Source organism: Gigantopelta aegis, chromosome 7 (assembly GCF_016097555.1).
Source record: "Gigantopelta aegis isolate Gae_Host chromosome 7, Gae_host_genome, whole genome shotgun sequence".
In the NCBI taxonomy this organism is placed as follows: domain Eukaryota; kingdom Metazoa; phylum Mollusca; class Gastropoda; order Neomphalida; family Peltospiridae; genus Gigantopelta; species Gigantopelta aegis.
The window spans coordinates 17,804,597-17,827,910 of NC_054705.1; the positions used below are offsets into that span (position 1 = coordinate 17,804,597).

At 39.6% G+C, this 23,314-nt stretch overlaps 2 protein-coding genes across 2 annotated transcripts in view; one reads left to right on the forward strand and one right to left on the reverse strand.

Moving 5' to 3' along the window:
• LOC121377070 (monocarboxylate transporter 4-like) overlaps positions 1 to 6,154 on the reverse strand; it is a 28,822-nt gene extending 22,668 nt beyond the window's left edge. The window contains exon 1 of the mRNA XM_041504932.1: positions 5,949 to 6,154. The gene's annotated coding sequence lies outside the window, so the exon portion shown is untranslated. The remainder of the gene's footprint in view (positions 1 to 5,948) is intronic.
• Positions 1 to 23,314, forward strand: part of LOC121377071 (monocarboxylate transporter 3-like) — a 130,247-nt gene that overhangs the window by 67,941 nt on the left and 38,992 nt on the right. The gene's annotated exons all lie outside the window — the stretch shown is intronic.

Consider the following 23,314-nt stretch of genomic DNA (forward strand, 5'->3'; position numbering starts at 1 on the left):
AATGAAATGCTGTCATCATCCGACGCCTATCATCTACACAAGAGAGGGATTAGAGTGGTGCTGGGTAGAAAAAAACAATTAGGGCACTTCAGTAGTTAATTTTGTTTATTTACTGTATGAGACCCGCTACCTTTTTCTATTATTATCATCAAGGGATCTTTTATAAGCATGTCCCATGATATGTCATATGACCCACACCATGACATATGATATACCAGTCGTTTTGAAATGGTTTGGACAGGGCTAAATAAAATTTAATAAAATGGTTCCACTGAGGGGATTGAATCATACGACCAAAGCATCTCTGGCGAGCACTTTACCGGGTACGTTCTGTCCTAAGGTTCAAGCACGCTGCTCCGTCACGCTTTCAATGGTGTAGCCTAGTATTAAAGCGCTTTCCTGACGCTCGGTCGGTCTAGGATCGATCCCAGTCGATGGAAAGGAAATGGTTTATTTAACGACGCACTCATCACATTTTATTTAAAGTTATATGGGATCTTTTATATGCACCACCCCATAGGTAGGATAGCACATACCACGGCCTTTGATGTACCAGCGAGAAATAGCCCAATGGGTCCACTGGCGGGGATCGATCCCAAACCGACAGCGCATCAAACGAGCGCTTTACCACTGGGCTACATCTCGCCCCCCCTCCCCCCCACCACCAGTCGATGAGCTCATTAGGCTATTTCTCGTCCCAGCAAATGCACCACGATTAGCATATTAAAGGCCGTGGTATGTGCTATCCTGTCTGTGGATTGGTGCATATCAAAGATCCCTTGGTACTAATTAAAAATATGTAGCGGGTTCCCTCTCTAAGACTATACGTCACAAATTACAATATGTTTGACATTCAATAGCCGATGATTAATAAATCAATGTTCTCTAGTGGTGTCGTTAAACAAAACAAAGTTTAACTCAATAGTATTCATGCTCGGCTGTGGCTAGACTAATATGCGTGAGGTGACACAGGCACTTGTGCAGGAAATCGGGCAGGGAGGGTTTATAGTGTCGAGCGAAGTTTTTAGGGGGTGGGAGGAGGTGGGGAGTCGAGTCAGGCTACACTGGAAAATATATCAACAAAAATATATAAACAGCAAAAATCGCTACATTGGGGGGAGGGGTGGGGGCACATTGCCTAGAAGTCATGTTATGATTGTGGGAAGAAAAATAAATTGGGGAGGGCATACGCAATACGGGTTCAGTAATAGGTCTACACAAACAATTAACACACTTTTTTTGTACGTTACTTGGGTCGCAACAACCTCTCCAGTAGATCGAGTCACCGTGATATAAGGGGTAGGGCTGGAGGTGATTCGACCTACCTCTCCAGGTATGTAACGGGGCGAGATCTAGCTCAGTTGGAACAGCGCTCGCCTCGGGTGCAAGGAGCGGAACGTAGCCCGGTGGTAAAGCGCACGCTTGATGCGCGGTCGGTTTGGGATCGATCCCCGTTGGTGGGCCTATCATGATATTTCTCGTTCCAGCCAGTGCAGCATGACATGTATATCAAAGGCAGTGGTATGTGTTATCCTGTCTGTGGGATGATGCATGTAAAAGATCCCTTGCTACTAATGGAAAAATGTAGCGGTTTTCCTCTCTAAGACTATGTTAAAATTACCAAACGTTTGACATCCAGTAGCCGATCATTAATAAATCATTGTGCTCTGGTGGTGTCGTTAAACAATACAAACTAACCTGGGGTGCATTGGAAACATGATCGAACCCGCTCAGTGGATCCATTCTCTATGATAATGTGCACATAAAAGAGTTTTAAAAACTTTTCTTTTTTTTTGTTTAATGACACCACTAGAGCACATTGATTTATTAATCATCGGCTATTGGATGTCAATCATATGGTCATTTTGACACAGTCATAGAGAGTAAACGCACTACATTTTTTTTTACATTAGTAGCAAGGGATCTTTTATATGCACCATCCCACATACAGGATAGCACATACCACGATCTTTGATGTAACAGTCGTGGTGCACTGGCTGGAGCGAGAAATAGCCCAATGGGCCTACTGACGGGGATCGATCCCAAACCGACCACGCATCAAGCAAGCACTTTTCCACTGGGCTACGTCCCATCCCCTTGTTTCTTATTAGTAGCAAGAGATCTTTTATAGATAGACAAGACAGTATATACCATGGCATTGGATATACTAGTCGTGGTACACTGGCTGGAATGAGAAATAGCCCAACCGACGGGGATCAATCCTAGACCGACCGCGCATCAGGAGACCGCTTAACCACTGCGCTACGTCCCACATTCGTGGTGGTGGTGGTGGTGTGTGTGTGTGTGTGTGTGTGTGTGTGTGTGTGTGTGTGTGTGTGTGTGTGTATGGGAGACCCACACTATGTATGTATGTATGTATGGTTTTATAAAATTTAATAGTTAAAAAAAGGTTTGATTGGCGAGAGCAAATCCATCCACACCCCCCACACCCCACACCCCCCAGTCAGCCGAGTGCTCGCTTGAGGTGCTTACGTCGCAGGATCGAACCACCTCGGTGGATCAATTCAGCTGATTGGGGCTTTTTTCTCGTTCCATCCAGTGCACCACAACTGGACAAAGGCCGTGGTATGTGTTTTTCTGTCTGTGGTAAAGTGCATATAAAAGATCCTTCGCTGCATTAGAAAAATGTAGCAGGTTTCCTCAGATGACTACGGGTCAAGATTACCAAATATGTGACATCCAATAGCCGATGATTACTTAATCGATGTGCTCCAGTGGTGTCGTTAAACAAAACAAACTTTTTGTTCGGCAATCGTCGACGACCAGATGATAGCCAGCTAAGTAATGTGTCTGAAATACATATTGGTTCCTAAATCTGATGCTACAGAGCTTTACTTTGATCAAAGAGAGAAAGAAATGTTTTATTTAACGACACACTCGGCACATTTTATTTACGGTTATATGGCGTCAGACATATGGTTAAGGACCACACAGATTTTGAGAGGGAACCCGCTGTCGCCACTACATGGGCTACTCTTTCTGATTAGCAGCAAGGGATCTTTTATTTGCGCTTCCCACAGGCAGGATAGCACAAACCATGGCCTTTGTTGAACCAGTTATGGATCACTGGTCGGTACAAGTGGTTTACACCTACCCATTGAGCCTTGCGGATGAATTGGGGAATGCCCTGTATACAGTGTACAGTATGTTGACTGGCGTGATGTCGGGTGAGATATCTCGCCTGCAGTAGTCATAAGGTTAATGATTTAAAGTATGTATTACCTCAGCTCCAGTAACCTCTCATACTCATTGAGCCTTGCGGAGTCTTGCGGAGCACTCACTCAGGGTTTGGAGTCGGTATCTGGATTAAAAATCCCATGCCTCGACTGGGATCCGAACCCAGTACCTACCAGCCTGTAGACCTATGGCCTAACCACGACGCCACCGAGGCCGGTACGTCACCACAAGAAAGTACAGCGCAGGTTCATTTTGCATATAGGAGCGTCGGGTTGTTCATGAAGCGTTCGTGCTGGTATTTTAGACACAGTGGTTGTCAACGATTGCCAAGATACCTGTATCACACACAGTCCCCTCTAACCCTCCCCTACCACATATCAATAAATGGGAGGGCTAGAGGTTACACGAGCTACTTCGATGTCTGTTCCATCAACATAACAAATTTAAAGTTATTCCACCTTACCTCATGCCATAATTAAAGCCTAGGTCAAGGTTATTAAACTGGTACGGCTAAAAGGCTATAATAGAGCATAATAATGGCAGTAAAACGTGGTACAGTAATATCTACGTGGTAAAACGTGGTACAGTAATATCTACGTGGTAAAAGGTGGTACAGTAATATCTACGTGGTGGAAAGAATATCAGTGTCATCCTGACACCGGACTCGCTGGTTTGACACCCCCAACTGATTGTATTTATCTATACGCTGCACTTGATACGTCACGTTGACTTATAGGCCTACTAATACCTTAAAGGCGCAGAACCTAGTTTCAACCCGTAAAAATGGACATTAAGTCTGGTTAAGTTACAAACCTGTAACACATTTGAATAACGTTACACGAGAGAGAAACAAGAGTCTGAGAAGTTGAAACGGTGAAATATCGTTAAAAATAGATCAAAACTGGACTCCGTAACTGTTATTTCTCAGACGCACGTGTGTTTTTTTGTTGTGTTTTTGTGGGGTGTTTTTTTTCAAAATGCATTTTGTGGTATTAGAAACACCAGGATGACCAGACAAACTTCGGTTGTACGGAAATGGATAATCTAAACAATAAAATATAAGTAAAGTTTGAATTCAGTGCTCATAAACGGCTCTAATAGTGAAAACTATGTCTTAGTGTTAAACAACTAGGATCTGCGCCTTTAATTGCTGGTGCAGAATTCGTTTTAGTATTTTGATTGTCTCTCGATATATATAATAAAATATAAAATATAAAACACATAACAAAAATAGCCCAAGCGCTTTTAATTATTCCGACACGAAAAATGTGATTATATATATATATATATATATATGATTATATATAACTTACTCGTTCAATTTATAAAACTGAGCAGACTGACTGAAAGAAGGAAGGAAATGTTTTATTTAACGACGCACTCAACACATTTTATTTACGGTTATATGGCGTCAGACATATGGTTAAGGACCACACAGATATATATATATATATACAGATACCCACTGAGCCTTGGTCTATTATAGCTTCTTAGCCGTCTCAGTTTAATTGTTCTTTAAATTGTTTTTTAAAATACATACATACTGTACACTCGTTTTCTTTTATCATTTATATATATATATATATATATATATATATATATATATATATATATATATATATATATATATATATATATATATAGATAGATAGATAGATAGATAGATAGATAGATAGATAGATAGATAGAAAACCCGATGTCGCCACTTCATGGGCTACTCTTTTCGATTAGCAGCAAGGGATCTTTTATATGCACCACCCTACATACAGGATAACACATACCACGGACTTTGATATACCAGTCGTGATGCACTGTCTGGAAAGAGAAATGGCCCAAATGGGCCCACGGGCGGGGATCGACCCCAAACTGACCGCGCATCACGCAAGCGCTTTACCACTGAGCTACGTCCCGACCCTTGATGGCCATAAACACGTGTTATTTAGAAAGGTGGATATTTTAAAGGGACATACCCTAGTTTTTAAACACTAACGCATATTTGTGACTATTATAACCGTTTTTGATAACTTAAATCATACTTTACTTACATTTTATTGTTTATATTATCAATTTTTGTACATTTGAAGTGTTTTTAGCCATCCTGGTGTTTTTAATATCACAAAATTCATTTCTCATATTTTTAAAAACGCACGTACCTCTGAGAAGTAACAGTTATGGAGTTTCACTCGATTGTAGCTTTATTCAAATGTGTTACAGGTTTGTAGATTAACTGAACTTAGTGTTAATGTTTACGGGTTGACGTCAGTGGGACCATTGCGCTATTCCTCGCTCCAACCAGTGCACCACGACTGGTACATCAAATGCCGTGGTATGTGCTATCCTGTCTATGGGATGGTGCATATAAAAGATCCCATGCTGTTAATCGAAAAAGAGTAGCCCATGAAGTGGCGACAGCGGGTTTCTTCCCTCAATATCTGTGTGGTCCTTAACCATATGTTCGACGCCATTATAACCGTAAATAAAATGTGTTGAGTGCGTCGTTAAACAAAACGTTTCCTTTCTTCCTTTAAACAATAGAATAAATCTAAAGCAATGTTTTACAATGCAATATTAGTCTATTCATATAGGTGTTCAGGAGAACTGAAGACAAAACGGTCATCTAGGCTCATAGTTTACCTCCCCCTCCCCAACCCCCACCCCCATCTATCAACCCGGTTCAGACCGCGCTACGCCCCTGGTATAAAACTATTGTCAGCTATTTGAAGGTTATGCAACACGAGAAAGGTACGTACCTCAAAAACTATTGAGGTCATTACACTTCCACGTTACACAGCTGTTTATAACTGTAACACGAACACGTAGTCTCCTAGTTCAAATGGTGCAGTTCACATAGCTTGTCTGGGGGTTCCTTTCCGGGCAGATTTAGAGGTGGTTGTTACCCAAGTGACTCCATCTGTTTAGACTGGCAACTTTGCCGTAAACAACAAAACATATACACCACAAATCGTAGACTACCCATGACTCCCGTTAACCTTCACCACTCCAGGGTTGTAGCGTGGTCTGGACCGGGTGGTGGGTGGGGTGTGGAGGGTGGTGTGGAAGAAGGGGTGTCGAATTTGAATTTAGCGAACCCTTTTTGTATATATTTTCCCGGGATACCTCTATTTTAGCCTGAGGGGGGGCGTTCGTTCGAACCCTCCGATCCCCCCCCCACCACCACCACCACCACCACCAGCCTACACCCCTGCACTCATTGGTATTATAGAACTAATTTCAAGCTTGCCCAAGTCGAATCATAACGTATTAAAAGCTACTGCCCTCAGGCGCGTGTGCAGAACATTTGGCAGGATGGGTGTGTGGGTGGGTGTGTGTGTTGGTGTGTGTGTGGGGGGGGGGGGGGGGTGGGGGTCTAGACTATTATGAGCGAAGTTTTAAGGGGATCGGGTCATGCATAAGGTTCACTTTGCATACCCACCTACGCCCCCCCCCCCATAGTATAAATAAATAAATACATACATACATACATACATACATAAATACAAACACACATACACACACACACACACACACACACACACACACACACACGCACACACATACATACATAAATAAATAAATAAATAAACAAATTCAGTCTTTGCCCTAATGGCTAAGAAATATTCGATTACAGAGCCAGACTTAGCGGAAGTGCCGAGAGGGGTTGGGGGGGGGTCTAGGGTGGGGGTGTAGGTGCTGGTCCGTGTTGCATGAAAAATAGGTGAGGGAGGGGGGAAGAGCCATTTTTGTTTAAAATGGACGGGATTTATATTAGCTCATTTGGCTGAGAACCTTTTCAGCGGACCTATTACGTTTTATATCAAAAGCCAAACATGTGGTGTGTGCTGTCTTGTCTGAGGGAAATGCATGCATATAAAATATCTATTGATGACGGCTAGTGAAAAAGGTAGCGAATTTCTTCTGCAGACTACACACCTTATGGCCCGATCACACTGGCCCGAATGCCATTCCGTTTGTTTTCCGAATAGGAATTTGGGTGTTCGGGGAGCGAACGGATCATATTCGGGAAGCATTCGGTGTGTGCTATGAGCATACTGGCTGTTCGGCTCCGTACGGATGCATACGGAACGGCATTCGGTAGCTCCATGTTGTTGTACATGTTCAAAATAATTTTCATTGACCATCCGAATGTGGCGTCCATGTGATTCGGGAAGTATTCGGGAAGCATTCTAGGAGCATACGGCATGTACGGAAAACGTTCGGGAAGCATGCGTCTAGTTCTTGGTGCATTCGAAATGAACATTGGGAGGTGCTGGGTTCCGTATGCTTTCCGAACACCCCGAATGGACATAGAACATGACGAACCCTTTCCGAACGCTTTTTGAACCCTTGCGGAAAGAGTTCGGTCCAGTCTAGGTCGATTCGCCGTGTTCTGAAAGCATTCGGAAAGCATACGGAAAGCGTTCGGAAAGGAAAACTTTCGAAGTCAACATGCGGGAAGTATTCGCTCTATTCTGAAAGCATTCTGAAACCATACTGAAACCATTCGGAAAACAAACGGAAAGCATTCGGAGATACATTGGGGAAAACACATTCGGAGGGACATTCGGCCAGTTTAAAAAATCACACCACTTTCGTATACGGAAAACAAACGGAAGCTCATTCGGGCCAGTGTGATCGGGCCATTAGAACCCTGTTCGGCTACAGACAAGTTACCGCGATTCTGTCCTGCAAAAAGTGCAGTCACCACGATTGAAATTTCCGTTTGCAATTCGAATCGGTTGTAAAAAACTTTTTTTTAAATAGACAACTAGGATTTAAAACAAGTTTAGTAAACATTTAGTTATTCTTTGCATTGCCGTTAGAATCACGCACCATACAGTAGAATAACAGAACGACAGGTGGAATAACACAATGAATGACAGGCGGTTCGAGAAGCAGACCATTAATACAATTGTATTGTGCAATCAGACAGGAATAACGGTTTTATTGGTTTACGGTATTAGAATAGTAAACTCATTCCAATGGAAAAATAAAAGCTGAAAAAAGGTACTTATATATTTTTAGGGGAGGGGGGGGGGGGGGGTCCCTTGTATTCGCCTTTGAGTTACTGCACTTTAATATACCAGTCGTGGTGCACTGACTGGAACGAGAAATAGCCCAATGGCGCCCACCGACGGGGATCGATCCTAGAACGATCGCGAATCAGGCGAGCTTTACCACTGGGCTACGTCCCACTCCTCTTTATGTCTGTGCCCTGAATCCTTTTTGTCCTGGTACCCCACTTATGTTAGGCTAGGTACCGCCCTTAAGTACCCTATTTGCGGGACACTTCATGTCAAAATGATGTTAGCTGAGATAATAGTGCAGGTATATCGTATTTTATAGCGCTTTGCCACTGTGATATGTCACGCCCCATAAAACATTGCAATGAAATATACTGTACAGATAACACTGACTTGGACTGTACGCAATAAAAACATAATTATACTGATTTGTCCATTTTTATTTCACACCTATTCAATCTTACTATAGTGATAAAGGCCTTTTGAAACAGTGTAATAAATTCATTTTGTATCGCATATATGTGCAAGCTTTCACAGTTAGTCATAATTGTTGCGCAGTTTGTAAATTTAATTAATCAGCACGTTTGCTACGGTGCTTTAAAGACATTGTTGGAGGTTTTCATGCAAAGAATACGGCGATGCCTGTGAAAAAAAAAATTAATATACTAACAGAATCATTCTTACATTAAATACTTTTGATTGATAAAACAGTTAATTAATGGTTTCAAACTTTGAATAAAATTTTATGTGTCTGGATTGACAGCTAAAAATATATATTAACCAGTGGTGGACCCAGAAAATCCATTTGGGGGGGGGGGGGGGGGGGACAATGACATGAGTATAAGTGCCACTAACGTTCCCGAAGAATTTTCCCACGTAAAAAAGGGGAAAACCGCAAAATTTAGCCCCCCACCCCCCACCCCCTTAGATCCGCCTATGTTAACATTATAGTTTTACTGTCGCTGTGGTTATTTTTCATGTAATCAACAGCACGAGAGCTACGTACATGCAGCTGTTAAAATGTTAACATTTATTAATTTTGATTCTCAGATCAAAACAATTATATGATATAAAATAGTGTTCCTTTCTTTTCTTGTTTGAAGTAACATTGTTTGAAGTAACCGTTGAACTTTCTATTTTTATGCAACATACATTAGTTAGTGTTACATTTACTACAATAACGTATGCATTTAAGTGATTATATATATATTTTTTTTCATTCAGCAGTGAAGCATAACAAACTATCAGCACACACAATAAAACAAACATATTATTTATAAGCAGGTTGATACCATATCATATCATATGGTGTTATTACAAGGATCAGAGGAAATAGAAAAAAAATTACATTAAAAATCTGAACAAATTCACAAGATTTTAAACTGTATTAGGGGCCTTATGAGTTGCTCAGATCGCATCTGAGGGCCTGCATTGAAAAACTTTTTGGGGGGAGGGCCCCCAGACACCCGCCACATCCGCCTTTTGCTGCCAAAACCAGTGGGGAATAACTTGCCACCACTCAAGAAATCCTGGGCAGAACCCTGTTTATATACATATATTTGGTACATGTATATTTTAATTATAACTATTATAACTGAGTTTGTTTTGTGTATACCCACCATATTCTGCATATTTAATTAGTTACAATCATCGTTCTCAGCTGTCAAAATATGACGTGGCAGGTGACGGTCAATATCACGAGTTTGCTCCCTTTGCTTGTATGGCGCACTGTTCTAGACTTGTTCCACAAAGCTGTTTATCCCAACATTTACATAAAAAATAAACAATGTTCCCCTACTTACATGTTTCTACATTTTTGATATGAGGTTACGGGAGAACGTCTTTAATTGTTAAAACCAAAATAAATTCGTTTGCAATTTTTTCCTGGGTCAGTGCTTAAATTGACTGGACTATAGGGACTTCGCTGCTTTACTGCGAAAGCAAACTACATTAGCTAAACCTGCTGAATGCAACACAACAAGATCATCTCCGAAATGTTCAGATACCTTCTTTAAGAGTGTTTTGCGTGTCTGTATATTACTTCCATTCTCCAAGTACATCTTGTACAATTCTCTCGAATTCCAAAGTTGTGAAGGATTTTTTCTTGTGACACCAATGACATCTTCTAACGCAGAGTCAACCTGTTTATCTTTGGACAATTTAGCAGCTGCACAAGTTGTATTATAAGGAGACATAAAGCGGACCTTGCAGTCAACATGGTACCTGGCATCAGCTGAATGGAGATCGCTTATTGCCCTTTCAGCCCTGAGTCTCACTTGCTCTGCCCACTCATCATTTCTGTCACTACATGTGTCTAAGATTGATTCCTTCAGTAATTTCTTCCCATCTGAACTACCTATTTCTCGACATGGGCAGGCAGGCTTCCAACATGGCGGGTTCTTTCCGTCTTTTCTGAGGTTACATTTTTCTCCATGAAATAAACAGTGATTTAGAAAATTTAAGGAAATGCCAGCACCCGACCGTCTCCTGGTCTTTGGTGTGGGTGGGGGGTGGGGGTGCTGGGGGGGGGGGGAGACGCATGATGAACTACAATTACATTTTCTTTTATGATATAGTTTAACCTGAGTGTTTGAGGTATATGTAGAAACACAACTTACATGGCATGTAACAGTTAAGTTATCGTTATCATTCAGTTTTTCCTGCAGTGAATTGTGTATATCATCCCCATAAATTTTGCTATGTTTTATAATATTATAAATTCTTACGGGACCTGCTCCAGTCAATATTTCCGACTTCTGGTCACAAATCAACGATAAAAAAAATCTATATACAAAATTTCCAGGTTCAGTTAAAAATGGCATTTGGCTGCTGGACTATACGGCTTTCTTAAAGGCATACTGCCACAGACCACTGACCTATTTAATGGTCTAACAAAGTATTACCTGAACAAAAATAATTTGATTTGTCTCTAAATGTACTTTATTCAACCATCTTCATGACCACCATATTCCATTTATTACTGACATTTTGTAACAATAATTCAATTATGGTAATGGTCCATAATTCAAAAACTAAAATTGCCGAGAGGAATGCCATGGATTTCATTCCATCATGGTTCAGTTAAGGTGCTGCGATAGCTAGATTTGTTTTCCAACAATTAATGTAATTTTTATTTATTATCAATTTTTAGAGAAATAAGGTCTTAAATCCGTGACAGTATGCCTTTAATAACATGAATATAGGCGCGTGATCAGAGTGAATATTAAAATCTCCAACATAGAAATCGTGTGTAATGTCTAGAGAATATTTTTCTACAATATAGTTTTATAAATGCAGTTTTTCTAATAGAATGTGATTTTCCCAGTACAACCACTAGATGACTGACTGTTTAATATTCTTACACCAGACGCTATGCACAGGTCTAAGATGTATCTTGCTAATTAAGGTGTTTACTTTCAAGTCTTCGGAGTTTCTTTTATAATATAAGAGTTATTCCAAATTGTCCTTAGCTCGCCATAAACAGCCCCCAATCCCCTCCCCCTGTTTTGGGTAGCCTACAACCTCTGGCTATGTCATAAAAATAGATAGCAGTATTTCCATATGCACTGCGTGGGTTGTAAATTATTACTAGTATTATTATTGTTTTATGTTATTTCGTTGGGAGGGGTGATTTTAACTCTCTTTTTATTAAAATGATTTTATTTTATTTTATTTTATTTATTTTATTATAAACGCGTCACGTCAAAAAACGCACACTTATGAAACGGCTCTCAGCCGATTATCGTGTACCCCATTTTTGGCGTGGCGCGAGTGCGGTGTGGGCGCTGAAAACGGCCGAATCAATAAGTTTATGGCCAAAAGCTGCGTTTCCGTATGCTTTGTAGAGTGTCGTTTTGTAATAAAGTGTCGAATTGTAATAAAAAAATATATATATATATTTTATTTAATTCTAATCTACTCTAACTTAATCTTGGGGCCGAAATATTTACCAGCAGACCAAATTTGGCATATTTTTTCATTAGTTTGTCGATCCACAGACTTGGGAAATTACCAATATTGTTGTAAGTGCGTTAATGGTATTTTGGGAGTAATAGCGCTAAAGTGTCGTTTTGTAATAAACTTTATTTTCCATATGTTATGTTCCTTATTAACATCTCAAAATCACTGCCAATGCTCAACAGGACATGGGCAACAAATTCCCATTCCAACTTTTATCAGTTTTAACAAACAAACGGAATTATTTCAGTTTATTACAAAACGACACACTGGTACATTTTTCAAGTGTCGTTTTGTAATAAAGTGTCGAATTGTAAAAATTTTATTTTTATTAATTCTAATCTAACTAATCTAGGGGGCCGAAATTGTAACCAGACCAAATTTGGCATATTTTTTCATTAGTTTGTCGAGCCACAGACTTGGGACTTGACAAATATTGTTGTAAGTGCGTTAAATGGTGTTTTGGGAGTAACTAGCCGCTAAAAAAAAAAAAATGCCCGTTTTTGTAATAAACTTTATTTTCTATATGTTATGTTGCTTATTCCTATTCAAATCATACCAATGCTCACACGGACATGGGCACAACCATTCCCATTTTCCATACTTTTACAGTTTACAAACAAACGGAATTATTTCAGTTTTATTACAAAACACACACGGGTACAATTTGTAATGCGCTAAATTGTAATAAACACACCTGTTTCAAAATACCTGTCTTGAATTGTAATAAAAAAACTGACCGAAGTGTAATACTGACTTGAATTGTAAGAAACACTGCCCTGAATTGTAATAAACTAAGTGGTTGTTCATTCATTCTTAAAACAGCACACACACATACACACACACATACATACATACATAAACACATTACATTACATACACACACATACATGGTTACTACATACAACCACTGTTTCAAACACGTGTAAGCGGGATCGACCGTGTATATTGTAGGCCACCATGCACGTGGTTGAGTTAAAAGCAATTTTTATGGATGGGTAAATAGCTCAGAGCGCATTGTGGTTACTCTGACAATTTGCGGGTGTAATTTTAATATGCCACAGGTTCGAGTCCCCACAATGGCATAGGACAATATCTATGGTAAGCCAGAAAGGAGTTAATTATCCCTACGCCACTGCTTTAATATCTATGTATGTAACAGTCAACCTCGAAATACATGCAATATATATATATATATATATATATATATATATATATGTATACATGTAATACATAGAGACACACTCTCTCTCTCTCTCTCTCTCTCTCTCTCTCTCTCTCTCTCTCTCTCTCTCTCTCTCTCTCTTCTCTCTCTCTCTCTCTCTCTCTCTCATTCACACACACACCACACACATTCGTGTCCCTTCAATGAAATGAGGCAAAATGTGTTAGTAAATAAAGGATTCCCATGTCCCCTGCGCCAGTGCGAAAATATCTGTTTATTTAATAGTGAAACCTGACATGTGAAACCTAATATGTATACACTATATGTAGATATACAGAGAGACACATAGTGAAATGCGTCTGATATATATAGATCCATACGTTCACAAAGACGGATGAGACACACACACAGTCATACTATACTATACAGAGTTACAAACAGACACAGGGATACAAATATACTACCTCGACAAACGTCTACGTACAGAACGCACTCACACGACTACGTATACGCACTACATACATACAAGTGAATTATATACTACATAAACCTACGGCTACATACGCATTATACACACACATACAGCTACATACACACAATTGTAACACCCAGTCACATACATTTAAAACTAGATCTCTCAAGACCCATAGAAAACAGAGAGAGAGAGAGAGGAGAGAGAGAGAGAGAGAGAGAGGAGAGGAGCCAGAGGGAGAGAGGGAGGGCGAGAGAGAGAGAGAGGGAGTGAGAGAGGAGGGCCTATGGAGGGGAGGGAGGAGAGGGAGGGAGGAGAGAGAGAGAGGAGGGAGGGAGGAGAGAGAGAGCGGGGGAGATGCCAGGGAGGGAGGAGAGGGAGGGGTATGGAGAGGGAGAAGAGGAGAGGAGAGAGAGACAGAGGGAGAGAGGAGAGCACAGGGACAGGAGAGAGAGAGGGAGAGAGAGAGAGAAGGGAGGGGAGAGGAGAGGAGAGAGAGGGAGAGAGGAGGGAGAGAGGAGAGAGAGAGAGAGAGAGAGAGAGAGGAGGAGAGAGAGAGAGAGAGGAGGAGAGGGAGAGAGAGAGAGAGGGAGAGAGAGGAGGGAGGGAGGGACAGGGAGGAGGGAGAGAGAGAGAGGGGGAGGAGAGAGGAGAGAGAGAGAGAGACGAGAGAGAGAGAAGAGAGAGAAGAGAGAGAGAGGAGAGAGAGAGAGAGAGAGGACAGAGACAGAGACAGAGATAGAGAGGGAGGGAGGGAGGGAGGTAGAACACATACTCACGCAAAATATGTATTTACGACAAAAAATTTAACATAATTTACCGATGTGATCTCAGTGACAGTCTTAATAGTTTTGTGAAATTTGAGTGTTTGTTGTCGAACATTCAGTGCTAAAAAGCTGGACTGGGAGATAAATCCTCTTTCAAATATTGGTCAGACTGAAATAACATTTATTCGCCCTTCCTCTCTCCTTGGTGGACCCATTCAGCTGATGTCTTTCGGTCCCTCCAGTACACCACGATTGGTATATCAAAGTCTGTTTTATGTACTGTCCTGTCTTGGGAAAGTGGATATAAAAACTCCTTTGCTGCTAATGGAAAAAAAGGTGGCAGGTTTCCTCTGATGACGATGTGTCTGTATGAAAAGCTATTTGACATCTAATAGCCGAATACATTAGTCAATGTACTCTAGTAGTGTCGTTAAACAAAACAAACTTTTAACCCTCTTTCTTATTATGTTCACTCGGTCTCTGTCTTGTTCACGGTTTGTCTGTGTATCTCGTTGTTCTTATGTTTCAGTGTGTTTATCTCTCACTCGCTGTATCCAAATATGTTTCAGCTACACCACCTGTCTGTCTGTCTGTCTGTCTGTCTCTCTCTCTCTCTCTCTCTCTCTCTCTCTCTCTCTCTCTCTCTCTCTCTCTCTCTCTCTCTCTCTCTCTCTACGTGTGTGTGTGTGTCTGTATGTATCTCTCTCTATGTCTGTCTCTATGTCTCTGTCTGTCTCTCTCTCTCTCTCTCTCTCTACGTGTGTATGTCTGTATGTATGTCTGTCTCTCTCTATCTGTCTGTCTCTCTCTCTGTCTCTCTGTATGTCTGTCTCTCTCTCTATGTCTCTCCTCTCTCTCTATCTAGTGTCTCTCTCTCTCTCTCTCTGTGGTCTGTCTCTGTGTCTCTGTGTCTGTATGTCTGTCTCTCTGTCCTCTCTCTGTCTCTATCTCTCTGTCTCTCTCTATCTGTGTCTCTCTCTCTCTGTGTGTGTCTGTCTGTCTGTATCTCTCTCTATGTCTGTCTCTATGTCTCTGTCTGTCTGTCTCTCTCTCTCTCTCTATGTGTCTGTGTGTCTGTCTGTCTCTCTATATCTGTCTGTCTGTCTCTCTATGTCTCTGTCTGTCTCTCTCTATGTCTCTGTCTTTCTGTCTGTCTGTCTGTCTGTCTCTCTCCCCCTCCTCTCTGTATGTATCGTCAATATCGTATATTAGGAATGCAAATTGTCGTAATACGTTATTTTTATTCCTGGTTTTAGTGTAGAAGCATATGTAGCCATAATAAGAACCTAACATAGTTCTTATTACTGTTATATATAGATTCAGAACAAATATGGTGCCATTTTTGCAGATGACTATAAAGGACATTTCAAGGTCACCACTAAATGTTTTAAATATTGGCATGCCATATAGTAAAAGAAATGTCACAATGTAAAATACACTAAAATATGTTTAAATATTTGTTTGGTTGACTTTTGTTGTTGTTATGGTTATTTAAATTTCCTTTTGTTGTCATTTATTACGGGATGTACACATTACACAAACATATGTACACACATATAAATACAGGCACCCACATCCACACCCGCACACCCAAATCCAAAAGCCACACACACACGTCGGCATAAAGTAACTAAACTTAATAACAACAGTGCCTCGTTTTCTTGCTTCTATTTGCAACAATATAAAATAAAATCTTATTAAATATGTTATTAGTGGTATTAAATTTATTGTTAATGATTAAGTGCACAGGTAACGCATGGCTTATGACAAAGGTAGAAATAAATTCATTTCAAGATGAATGGTGTAATACACATGAACAAAATGCAACATTGGACATGAAGCATTTGATGTTGCAGACAGCAGCAACGTGGTCTGGGTACCACTCTCTCTGATCCACTGATTCAAAACCAGTAACAACGGTTTGTGCATTACCATTGCTTGCTGCTCCTGCTAATGAATGGCAGACAATGATGACTGTTCTGAAGCAAGCCCAGATGATCAATGTTGAAATAATGGGACCAGAAAGAAAAACTTTTATCACCTTTGACATGTCTCTATATGAAAAGGCTCGCAGACCAGAGCTACTTCACCCTGAGTACAAAAACTAATTTGTGTCCCGCATTGGAGAGTTCCACACGGTTCTCTGTGCCTTACGTGCAATTGGTGATTCAATAGAGAACAGTGGCACAGCAAACATTTATGGCCCAAATACAACACGGCAAATCCTGGTGGGTAAGCATTTGAAGAGGGCCATAAACGCACACATGACAACTGTACTTGTCCTTTTTCATTTGTACTTGGCCACCTCCTTTAAAGAACATCATGATACCTTTGCAGCTTGTTCCTAACAGGTTGATGACACCAAAGCTGCATCTTCAAATGCAGTAACAGTCCAGGACAGTGCAAATAATGTTCTGCAGAAACATAATGAATTAATTTTAACAATGAAGTAGTCCAGCCTAGTGCAGAAAATGGAAGACTTTGATAAGCAAAAACAGTCTCCCTTTTTCAAGGTGATGCGAAGTTACATGGATTCCGTGTTGACACTTCTGCTCTTCATCCGAGCTACCAATCAAGAATTGTGGAGTATGCATCTTGCTTCTCTTGAAAAACCATGCCCTCTCTTCTTTGCATGAGACAGGATTAAATATCCACAGATGGTTCCAGGTTACATCGCTCGAATGTACAGCCTAAAAGAATCTAATCCAGAATTATGCCATGAATTCGAGAAAGGGAACCTTTTTGTAAATAAGAGTGAAGTACTATTCTGGAGTGTTGGTGTGCATCATACTATAGAGCATATCAATCGTATGATGAAGGTGAAAGAAGGTCTCAGTGGCATAAGCCAGCTGCAGCTTTGGAAATATTTTTGAACAGCCCCTGAATTGACACGGCTATCAGAAGAAGTGTATGAGATGGCAGATATTATATCTCATAAACAAATTAAACACCACGAGCTTTCAGCAGCAGTTGTTAAATGTCAGTCATATGACATGCAGAAACTACTCAAGAAAACAACCCATTTTGTCAAGGCAATAATGCTCTTGTAAACATAGTGACAAGGGCGGTTATGTCAGAGGATGTCAAACATGATATCTTAAAAGCTGATGAAGCTGGGAAACAGTGCTACACTCTGTGGAGAAACGTGTGGTTGGTACAGTTAGCGTTTGAGAGAAGATGGCAAAGTTAAAACTTCGTTATTGGAAGACTGCATGCAAAAGCATAAAAGTAGATTTACCTTCCCAAGTAGCTGAATTAAAACAGAACCGATCACTGTTTGCCAGACAGCTCATTGTTGCTAGAACTCGCTCCGAGGTAAACTTTCAGGAAGCAATTGGTTTGTATGCGTTCACCTGCATTCCAAGATCTCTCTTCTCTCCAGATGGTTCTCTCCTCCCCTGTCTGGATAAAAGCAAGCTTATGGCCATATTGGAAGCATCCACACAGTATGAGAATCAGCCAACTAATATGCACAATAACCAGTCATTTAGAGAATCATTTCATTGATGGTATGTCTATAGTCGAAGAACTATCAACATTGTGTGTAACAACATGTCAATAATTTGCTGATCACTTCATCCGAACAGTTGCTTACAGAGCTAAGAACTACAATGCAGTGCACCTCATCTTTGACGTAGAAACATCTTTTTAAAAGCCATCGTTATGGTAAGAATGCCAGTGCCTACAGCTATGAAGTGACAGACTCAACACAGCTTAAGTTTCCCCTGAAGACGTTCTTTAGCGGCAGCAAGACCAAAGACTGGCTAACAGTTTATTTAGCAAGCACCACACTAATTCATTTTGAATTAGGTGACCAAAGCTTTGTTGTGTCTACAAGAAAAGGTGTTCATTCAAATCGCATTGATGTAGATCAGTTGTGTAGCAATCGTGAAGAAGAAGACACTGTGTTAATCGTCCATGCACTGCATGCTTCTCGACTAGGTAACAGTGCACATCATGTCACCTGATAATGATGTGTTTGTTCTGGCTGTAAGAAGACAACCACAACTTGGAGACGGTGTATGCATGATAGTGGGGACAGGTAACAAACGGGCAAATGTGGCACAAAGCTTGCCAGGATTCCATGCTTTTACAGGGTCAGACACTACTGGAAGGTTTGCGGGAAAGGGTAAGCTGACATGCTGGAATGCTTTGCTCAAAACACGACGAAATATTCTTGAATCTTTCAAGCAGCTTGGTAAAGAAAACACCCCATCCGAAGATGCGTTTAGTGGACTGGAAAAGTCTGTGTGTCAGCTGTACTACCCACGCTCAAATGTAGTTGACATTGAAAAGATCAGATGGCAAGCAGAGGCAGAAAATCTTCCTCCTACACGTGCTATTTTGAATTTTCATATTCAGAGAGCTCACTACCAAGCAATGGTATGACGTAATGACTCGATAGCGAATCCAGTCATACCTTCACCTCTGAAATATGGTTGGACAATAGAAGATGAACATTACATTCCAGTGACATCAGACTTGCCACCAGCACCCACAGCCATTTTAGAAGTGGTCAAATGTGGTTGTAGTGTCAGCAAATGTGCTACAACATCATGTTCTTGCAGGAAACACAACGTAGCATGCACATAAATATATGAATGTGAAGCGGACGATGCAGGCTGTGAGAACATTTCAAAGGAAGCTTTCCTGGATAGTGGGGAGTCAGATGATGATACAATTATTGACTGAATAAGCTGCAAATTATTCAGTATAACTGAGCCACAATCAAAGTAAATAGGTGATATGTTGGCTTAGAAATACTGGTTGATATTAACCTAACAATTCAATGGAAACAGATTCATTTCGATGAAGCAAATTTTTTCACAAATTTATTTATTTAAAAACAGTTTGGTACCCCTATATCCAATATTAATATGTAATAGTCTTTTTTGATAGTCTTTGGATACCTTACATGCCTAAGTTTGTGATATATTTTCGCTCACATTGATGCCATATGTTAAATTTGTGTCCTGACCTTGAACTTTATTATACAAAATGGCACCATATATTTTTAAATCTACGACCTATAACCTTAACAATCATCATTGGTTCAAAAAATTGAAATGAAATTCCCACGGATTTACATATGCCCCTACACTATATGTGATATTGACGATACCGAAACACAGAAGGGAAATAATCTCTTTTATCATAAACTCTCAACGTCTTTGTAATACTTTAATTCCAGTCAGCCTTTACTCGATATTCAAATGGAGTTTGAATATTTTGTGCCGTGTCTTTTCAAAAGGAATATCCTTACATTAAATAAACTAGTACCTAACATTTTTGTTTGTTTTCACAACGCTGGGCAGCTTTCAGCGTAAAATTGCTCTATTAAGCGTTTTTGTTTTATGATTATGAATGCATACGTCAATTCTGTAGTGTCGCTGTAGCACGTTTACTTACATGTCAATAAACGTGCTTCTGTGAGCTGCTTAATTTACATTTAATTTGAAATAGTATATGTGTGTTTATGTGTCTGTGTGTGTGTGTACATACATACATACATACATACATACATAGGACAGTGCACATGAAATATCCATTTTTGCTATTCCATAGGAGTAACCAGTAACATTGTAGAAGGTTTCCTTTCTATAGCCGTAATTTAAAAATGGCAAAATAATTGATGATTTTATGATTCTCTAACCAGTGCCTCGTCTGTAGGCCACTCCCAAGTCCCGAGGAAGTTTCCTTTACTGGAGATTTCACCCTTCTTGTAGAAAGAGGACTGCCATTTCCGAGACTAGTTTACTGAATCTAAATATATATATATATATATATATATATATATATATATATATGTATTTTACAACAACAATACAATATACATTGTCACTGTATCATTTTCTATAGGTACTAAATAGACATAACTAACACTATACAGTTTATCTGTTATGTTCTGAATAAGTCGTGTCAAACAGACCAAAAGTTATGCCTGTCACTTCATCCAAAATGATGCAAAAATAAACAAAATCTGCCAGAGTTTCACCAAAGAGATGAGAATCCACATGTGATTAATGCCTCTTGTCTCGGAGACGTTTTGGCAATGCCTAAAAAGGCCATCCTTTATAGTGGTCAGGCTTTTAGCAAATATTTGGTGGTGTATTTGCTGGACACTGCGATGTATCTCTCCTTGTATGGATTCTTATGATGTATTGGAATCCACTATATAAGAGGAATAGATATGATTTTGTATTTTAAGAACAAGCCAAAGGTCCAAACAACAGATTCGTGTGTTTAGCATATTTCTTCTTCACATAACATACTGTTTTTATGTGTAGCACTACTCGAATTATGAACCCCAAGTATGTTTAGGAGACATTTAATATATTATTGCTTAAATATAGTGGTTATGTTATTTGATGCTTTGTCAGCGGGCCATATAACAAACTGTTAGTGTAATGTATCACTGTCTATTACCGACGGCCATGACAAAAGGGGCTTTCTAACATAATTGTCTTCTTTTGTAGTTTGATTATTTTAGTGCTGTATTTTGTCTCGAAGATTTTTATTTTACCAATATCACATGTTCCTGTCTGTGTGTTGATTGTATATATTTGTCAGCGTTAACCTTACTTTTTCCGTCTGTCAAATACACAAAATACACATATTTTGAAAACAGGCAATGTGCAGGATTCGAACGTGACTGCCCGAAACGTTAACCACTCGACCATCGATTAACAGTTTGGTATTAATACAGTTTGGTGTTAATATACTTGCCCATATCAAAGTGCATCATATGAAGTAATAACATAGAGATACATTTTAAATAACACAACCCAAAGCAGCCACCAATCTGCCGGAGTCTACGCAGCTGATGTCTATCTACTAATATTATCTGTTGTATAATTGTTGTTGCATTGACCCTTAACATTTACCAATGTGATGATACAGACGTTGCAATAAAGACATGATTTCTTTTTATTGTATTGAATTGTAATGTATTGAATTGTAATGTGTTGTGTTGTGTTGAACTGTGTTTTGTATTGCGTGGTGGTTGTACGTGCGTTATAATTAACAGGACTTTTGTAGTCAAAGAAGAAATGTTTCGACGAAATAAAATAAAAATTGTATTACTAGAAACACTGTTTCTAATATCTGGAGTTAGTTTTGCAGAGAAAACAAATGAACTGAAAACCAGCGGATTACCCTTCCAACCCTCCAATAATAAAAACAAAAACCAAACCATAACACATTAGAAATAAAAGAACAAGATATACAGCCTACAATATACACGGTCGATCCTGCTTACGTGTTTGAAACAGTGTGTATGTATGTATGTCATATGCCATTGCTGGGACTCGAACCTGTGGCACCTAATCACCCGCAAATTGTCAGAGTAACCACAATGCGCTCTGAGCTATTGACCCATCCATAAAAAAAGATGCTTTTTAACTCAACCACGTGCATGGGGCCTACAATATACACGGTCGATCCCGCTTACGTGTTTGAAACAGTGTGTATGTATGTGTGTGTATGTATGTATGTGTGTATGTATGTATGTGTGTATGTATGTATGTATGTGTGTATGTATGTATGTGTGTGTGTATGTATTTAAGAATGAATGAACAATTAACTTAGTTTATTACAATTCAGGGCAGTTTTCATTACAATTCAAGTCAGTATTACAATTCAGGGCAGTTTTTATTACAATTCAAGACAGGTATTACAATTAAGGTAATTTATTACAATTTAGCGCACTACAAAAATGTACCCGTGTGTCGTTTTGTAATAAACTGAAATAATTCCGTTTGTTTGTTAAAACTGATAAAAGTTGGAATGGGAATTTGTTGCCCATGTCCTGTTGAGCATTGACAGTGATTTTGAGATATGAATAAGCAACATAACATATGGAAAATAAAGTTTATTACAAAACGGCACTTTAGCGCTATTACTCCCAAAACACCCTTAACGCACTTACAACAATATGGGTAATTTCCCAAGTCTGTGGATCGACAAACTAATGAAAAAATATGCCAAATTTGGTCTGCTGGTACATATTTCGGCCCCTAGATTAAGTTAGAGTAGATTAGAATTAAATAAAATAAAAAATATTTTTTTATTACAATTCGACACTTTATTACAAAACGACACTTTGAAAAATGTACCAGTGTATCGTTTTGTAATAAACTGAAATAATTATGTTTGTTTGTTAAAACTGATAAAAGTTGGAATAGGAATTTGTTTTCCATGTCCTGTTGAGCATTGACAGTGATTTTGAGATATGAATAAGCAACATAACATATGGAAAATAAAGTTTATTACAAAACGGTACTTTAGCGCTATTACTCCCAAAACACCATTAACGCACTTACAACAATATTGGTAATTTCCCATGTCTGTGGATCGACAAACTAATGAAAAAATATGCCAAATTTGGTCTGGTCGTACATATTTCGGCCGAAAGATTAAGTTAGAGTAGATTAGAATTAAATAAATTGTTTTGTTTTTTTATTACAATTCGACCGCGACCGTGCCCCGCCAAAAACCGCGCACATTGACAGTAACGGATCCAGAGGGGGTGGGGGGTGTCCCAGTTGGATGTGCCCATTTTAACATTACTAATTTTTATCACACAAAATATTCAATATAAATCAATAACAAAACAACAGTAAACTACCACGAATACACGCCTCTGAGAATCTTTATTTCCAAATGTTCCGGGGGAGCATGCTCCGCACCCTGGTACAGGTCTCGCTCCCTTTGGGAGTTCGGCTCATTTTCCTTC